This window comes from Penaeus monodon, chromosome 1 (genome assembly GCF_015228065.2).
Source record: "Penaeus monodon isolate SGIC_2016 chromosome 1, NSTDA_Pmon_1, whole genome shotgun sequence".
NCBI lineage: Eukaryota > Metazoa > Arthropoda > Malacostraca > Decapoda > Penaeidae > Penaeus > Penaeus monodon.
Genome location: NC_051386.1, coordinates 20,902,120 through 20,909,619, shown reverse-complemented (window position 1 = coordinate 20,909,619; position 7,500 = coordinate 20,902,120). Strand labels below are relative to the sequence as shown.

The window sequence follows — 7,500 nt, the reverse complement described above, 5'->3', positions numbered from 1 at the left end:
TGTGTATATATATGTATATATATATGTATATTTATATATATATTTATATATATATATATATAGTATATATATATTATATATATAGTATATATATATTATATATATATAGTATATATATATTATACCTAATACATAACATATAATACACATATACAACAACACACACCCCAAAACACACACACACACACAAACAACAAAAACACACAACACACACACACACAAACACACACACACACACACACACACACACACAACAACACACACAAAACAACCACCTGGTAACTTTTAATAAATAAATATACCAAAAAAATCCCCACCCCTTCCAATGCTCTAAAAATTTGGGAAAACAGTTGAAATTCCCTTAAAAGTTTTTTTTCTCTTTTTTTTTTCCCTCTTTTTCTCTTTTCCTTGTTCCCTTTTCTTAGTATTTTCTCCCTTTATTTCTTATTTATTCTAAAAATCCACTTTTCATTTATTTTTTAACTTTTTTTTTTTTTCATCATTCCCTCTCCCCTCCCTATTTTAGAACCTGATTACCTCCCTTTTTTTTAAAATTTTTTTTTTTATTTTTTTTTTTTTTAATTTAATATGTTTTTTTATATTAAAAGTTATTGTAATAACAAAATAAAAAAAAAGTGCTAAAAATTTGTTCTTTAAAAAGGTTCTTTTTCTTTCACCCTTTTCTTTCCTCTCTTCCCCTTCCTTCCTTTTTTTTTTTTCCTTTTCTCCTTTTTTCTCTTTTTTTCCTTTCTTCTTCTCTTTTTTCCTTTTCTTTTCCCACTTCTATTTTATTATTTTTCTCTTGTATTTATAAATTCCCCTTCCCCCCCTTGTTCTTTTTCCCCCACCCCCCCTCTATTTTTTTCTTTCCTTCTTTTTTCCACCCCCCCCTTTTTTTTATTGCTTTTCCCTTTGATTCCTTTTCCCCCATTAGTTTTTTTTTTTGCTTTGTAATTGTTTATTGCTTTATTTATAATTTTTTTTAGAAAATTTTATGGTATCAAGCGAACATACGAAATCTCAAAATAGACTAGAACAGTTCAAAAACCGGGGGCTATTGTAGCATTTACCCCCGTTTTATTTTTTTATTCCCCTGAAACATGCCCCCAGATCACTTCGTTTTTTTAAGTTTTTATGGTTAAATGGAGTATCCATCTAGATGGTTTTGGGGAAGCATGTAATTGCTTAAGAAAATATTTAAAAAAATTCTGGGCAATTAACAAAAGGATAAAAAATATGATTTTTTAAAAAAAAGAACCAGTGGTGTTGGGTGTTTTGTTGCTGTTGTTTTTTTTTTGGTCTTGGTTTTTGTTTGTGGTGTTGTTTATTTGTTGTGTGGGTGTTTTTGGGTTATGAAAATGTTGGTCAAAAAGAAAAATTATTTTAATATAAAGAAATTTTATTTAAATTATAAATTATTTTTGTAAATTATTTTTTTAGATATTTTAAATTTTAATGTTAATTAATAATACATTAATATAAAATAATAGAATGAAGTATTGAATAAGAAAAATTTAAATTTTAAGGGGTTTAGGCGTATTATTTTTTTATGTTTTTTAAGTTGAATATATGTAAAATAGTTTTTTATTTATTATGTATTTAATTAATTAAGATTTTTTATTGTTAAGTTTGTAGTTAGTAGGGGGGATTTATATAATTTTTAATTATTATTTATCCACAGGGGAATAATCCAACCACACCTTTTTAACACATGAAGGTATATTTTTTTGAAATTTTAATTTATTAAAATTAAGTGTGGTTTATTTTTTTTTTTTTGGGTGTGGTTTTTTTTTTGGTGGTGGTGGGGGTGTGTGTGTGGTGTGTGTTGTGTGTTTTTGGGTGTGTGTGTTGTTGTATGTATGTATGTTATGATTTGTTTAACACACACCACACAAACACACACACAAAAACCACAAAAAAAAAAAAAAAAAAAAAAAAAAATAATATAGTAGAAAAATAAAAATATATGATAAAAATATAAACTTTTATATAATTAATATAATTATATATAAAAAATAAATATATAAAATATATAAATAATTTTTTAAATAAAATATATTATATAAAAATTTTTATATAAATATAATAATTTTAAAAACATATAAAATATAAAAATATAAATTATAAAAATATATTAATTTTAAATAAAATATATATATATAATATATCTATTATATATAAATATAAAATATATAATATATAAAAATATATAATATATTAATTTATATAATAATATTATAAAAAATATTATATAAATAAATTTTTATATAATATAATATATAATATATATATTATTAAATATTATTTATTAATAAAAAAGAAAAAGAATAAGAAAAAAAAAAAAAATAAAAAAAATAAAAAATTTTTTAATTTTAGGGGGGGGGGGAAAAAAAAAAGGGGAAAATAAAATTAGATAGATAAAATATAAATAATATAATATATATAATAAAAAATAATATTTATATATATTAAAAAATTTTTATATATTTATATATATATATTTTATTATATATAAAATATATAAAATTTTATTATAAAAAATATAATATATATTTTTAAAAAAAAAAAAAAAAAAAGAAAAAAAAAAAGGGAGAAAAGAGGGGAAAAGGAGAGAAAAAGGGGGAAGAGGAAGAGGAAGAGGAGAGGAAGGGAAGAGGAAGAGGAAGAGGAAGGGAAGGGGGAAGAGGAAGAGGAAAGGGGGGGAGAGGGAGAGGGAGAGGGAGAGAGAGAGAAAAAAAACAAAAAAAAAAGGGGAAAAGAAAAAAAAAGGAAAGGAGAAGAAAAAGGGAAAGAAAAGGGGGGGGGGGAAAAAAAAAAAAGGAAAAGGGGGAAGAAAAGAAAAGAGAGAAAAAGAAAAAAAAAAAAGAAAAAAAAAAAAAAAAAAAGGGGGGGGGGGGGGGGGGGGGGGGGGGGGGGGGGGGGGGGGGGGGAAGGAGGGAGGAGAGAAAAAAAAAAAAAAAAAAAAAAAAAAAAAAAAAAAAAAAAAGGGGGAGAGAAGAGAAGAAGATACAATAAAAAATAAAACATAAAAATATAAAAATAAAAAATTAATAATAATAATAAAGAAGATAGAAGTTTTTTTAATTAAGGGGAAGAAGTTTTTTTATTTTAAGGGATATAAAAGGGGAAAAAATTGGGTGTATAATAATAGATATGATATGATTTTTATAAGTGGAATATAGTATATAAGGAATTTTTAATATAGGTATAAAATAATAAGATATTTATATAAGGATTTTAAAATTTTTATGAATATTTTAGTATTTATTATATATAATATATTATATATAAAAATAATATAAATATATATACAGGTTTGTTGGTTTTTTTTTTTTTTTTTTTGTTGTTTTTTTTTGGGGGTTGTTGGTGTTTTGTTTATGTTTTATATTATAATTATTATTAAAACCCCAAAACACAAAAAAAAAAAAAAAAAACAAAAAAACAAAAAAAAAAAAATAATTATAAAAAAAAATGATTATACTATATAGAATATATAACATTAAAATATTTTTATATACAATAAAAATAAATATATATACAAATATATAATATATATAAAATATTAATATATATATTTATATATATTAAATATATATATTATATATATAATATTATTTTATATATATATAAAAATAAAATATATAATATAATATATATATATATAATTAAAATATATATTATATATAATATAATATAAAATAATAAATTATATATTATATTTTATATAAATATATATATAAATAAATATATATAAAATATATATACAAATATAATATATATATAAAAATTATATATATAATATAATAATAAATTATATATATATATATTTTAGAAAAAAAAGAAAAAAAAAAAAAAAAAATAAAATATATATAATAATATTATAATAATTTAATATATAATAAAAATAATAATATATATAAATATACAATTAAATATTATATATATAAATTTTATATTATAATTTATTTTTTATAATAATTTTTAATAAAAATATATAATATGAGAGAAAAGAGAGAGAGAGAGAGAGAGAGAAGAAAAAAGAAAGGAAGAAGGGGATAGAAGAAGAAAAAGAAGAAGAAGAAAATGAAGTGGAAGAAGAAGAAAGAAAGAAGAAGATAGAAAAAAAAAAAAAAAAAAAAAAAAAATTAAAAAAAAAAAAAAAAAAAAAAAAAAAAAAAAAAAAAGAAAGAGAGAAGAGAGGAGAGAGAGGGGGAGAGAGAGAGAGAGAGAGAGGAAAGAGGAAGAGGGAGAAGAGAGAGAGAGGAAGAGGAGAGAGAGAGAGAGAGAGGAGAAGAGAGAGGAGAGAGAGAGGAAGAGGGAGGGGGGGAGAGAGAGAGGAGGAAGGGAGAGAGAGAGAGAGAGAGAGGGAAAAAGAGGGGAGAGGAAGAGAAGGAGGAGGAGAAGAGGAAGAGAAAAGGAGAGAGAGCCAAAGGAGAGAGGGGAGAGAGAGAGAGAGAGAGAGGAGGAAAAGGGAGAGAGAGAGATTTGAGAGAGGAGAGAGGAGAGGAGAGAGAGGGGAGAGAGAGGGAAGAGGGGAGAGAGAGAGGAGGAAGAGAGAGGAGAGGACAGAGAGAGGGAGAGGAGAGAGAGGAAGAGGGAGGAGAGAGAGAGAGAGAGGAAGAGGGGGAAAGAGGGAAGAGAGAGAGAGAGGAAGAGGGAAGAGGAGAGAGAGAGAGAAGAGGGGGGGGGAGAGAGAGAGAGAGAGAGAGAGAGGAGAGAGAGAGGAGAGGGGGAGAGAGAGAGAGAGAGAGGAAGAGGGAGAGAGAGAGGGGGAGGGAGGGGAAAAGGGAGGGAGGAGAGAGAGGAGGAGAGAGAGAGAAAGAAAGAGAGAAAGAGGGAGAGGGAGGGGAGGGAAGGGGGAGGAGGAGAGGAGGGAGGGAGGGAGAGAGAGAGGAGAGGGAAGGGGGAGGAGGGAGAGGGAGGGGAAAGGGAGGGAGGGGGAGAGAGAGAGAGAGATGGGGAAAGAGAGAGAGAGAGGGAGAGAGAGGGGAAAAAGAGAGAGAGAGGAAGAAAAGGAGAGAGAGAGAGAGAAATTCCTGTGATGGTGTAATGGGAAAAATTATTTTTCTTTTTTTCTTTTTCTCCAGAAACAACCGCTTCAGTGAGACGTTTAGCATGAATCCATGAAACCTACTGAATTTGGGGGGCCGAAGCAGGGGAAAAACCAGCTTTGTGATTTGCTTAGGAAAACTTATTTATTTGGTATAAAAAAAAAAAGTTTTATTGAAAAAATTTAAAAATGAAGGTTACATAATTTTAGAAATGAATGAAACAGTGCATTAGTAATTCCATTTTTGGTGTTTCAGGCAGGGGAGCTTTAATTTTTCTTTGATTGGGAAATTTTACAGAAAAATTTGTATTTTTGGTTCACAAACTCTTAAATCACTATGACCAACAAAAGCCCTGCGCCTTTTCTCCCCGGGGGGAACAGAGGTTAATAGAATTCTCGATGTGCAGCTTCTGGCGTTTCTTGGGCCATTTTTAAAAAAAGAACCCAGGGGGAAAAGGGCAGGATCGGGGTTTTTATTGAATCCTAGAGCTAAAAGGGGATTTGAAGTTCGGAACAAATAATTTTCCTATCTTTAGAAACCTTTTTTTTATTTTTTTATTTTAGATAGTGTGTCCGTCATTTGTATGGTTTTCATTGAAAAGACCGGTTTTTAACTTACAACAGGTATGCTTTTAAAAGTTTGGGATGCATTTTAAATAGGAAATACTTTTTAAAGGGAAAAATTCGAAAAGGGAGCCAAAATAAGCAAAAAAGGGTCTGAAATTTGTATTCTTGCAGCTGATGTTCCTTTTAACATACAGTAAGAATTTAGCATGAGAAAACGTGTTGCAAAAATTTTCCTAAGCATATTTTTTTTATTATTGTTTTTATTTTATTATATTTATTATTATTATTTTTACTCGTGTATTTTTTTAATATTTTTAAATTTGAAGGCTTTAATTTCAAATTAGTCAATTACAAGCCACCCGTTGCCCCATTCCTTAGCTTTTGAAAAAGCCCGTTTTTATTATCTTTTTTGATCATATTATCAATGGTGTCATCATAATTTTTATTACAATATTGAAAATAATAGTAATAATAGAAATAATAACTCATCTTTCAAAGACAAATCAAGAAAAGGCACGAGTGGGTGAGGTCAGGTAGAAGTATTAATCAAATTCCTTGGTGACTAAAACACTTCTGTAACCATCTATACGAAAACAAAATAGAACAGAACAACACAGGAAAGACGACGAATAAATGCACTGTATTAAAGGCAAAAACAGGCCGTTATTATTTTGTTTTAGTAACTGAATTTGAAATGAGAATATCTAAGATGATGTATTATTACTATTATCACACCCGAATAATCCTTTATTGATATCATAGGATGGGATCCCCGCTCAAGACCTACCCTCTCTAGATGAGATTCAGTCCAAAAACCAAGTCGATATGAAGAGGAAAGTGGAGGGAGGAATGAGTGGCGAAGATTCACTTGCAGCATCTTCAGTAAAGTCGAAGGAGGGAGAGATAAGCAGCCAGGATTCCCAAGCTGCCTCTTATGCAAGCAGCGATACACCTTCATCTGATTCCCCTTTGAACTTGAGACGCCTGATGCAGCATCTAGGAAAGAACAGTGATAAGAGAAAAGCAGGGGATGGGGTAAGAGTCAAGTGTGGCCACTCTTTGAATTTACAGTGTAGTTGTACTCAAGAAGGTATATCCAGGAGATAAAAGAATACATGCAACCTGGCACATACATGCAAGTGCTCCTTTACCTTTCACCCTTCACCCCTACACTAGCACACAGCCACATGCACACCCCACCACTCTCATGCTATACATGTATACATACTTCAATATATATATATATATATATATATATATATATATATATATATATATATATATATATATATATATATGTATATGCATATGCATATGCATATGCATATGCATATGCATATGCATATGCATATGCATATGCATAGTATATGTATATGTATATGTATATGTATATGTATATGTATATGTATATATATATGTATATATATATATATATATATATATATATATATATATATATATATATATATATACATATATATATACATATATATATATATATATATATATATATATATATATATATATATATATATCACTCAATCAATAACGGTATGCTCATGTTTGAGCAGCCGTGGACCTCTCCACCATCCTTCGCCACTAAACTCGATCTTACGCTTTTTCTTTCCACTTATACTATCGACAGCCCGCAAATATCTTTGATATTGTCGCTCAGTCTTGTCTTCGGTTTGCCTCTTCCTCTGTTTCCTATCACCATCCCTGTCAGCAAGTTTTTCTCAATACTTTTACTTCTCATTACATGACCAATAAACTTTAATTTCCTCTTGTTCAAGATGTCCAACAGTCGGTCTTTACAATTTATTTTTCTCAGCACTTCATCATTCGTCTTCTTCTCTGTCCAGCTAATACGCAGTACTCGTCTG

General features: G+C 28.3%; 1 protein-coding gene across 1 annotated transcript in view; it reads left to right on the top strand.

Moving 5' to 3' along the window:
* LOC119576198 (zinc finger protein 652-A-like) overlaps positions 1 to 7,500 on the top strand; it is a 61,093-nt gene that overhangs the window by 13,275 nt on the left and 40,318 nt on the right. The window lies entirely within an intron of this gene.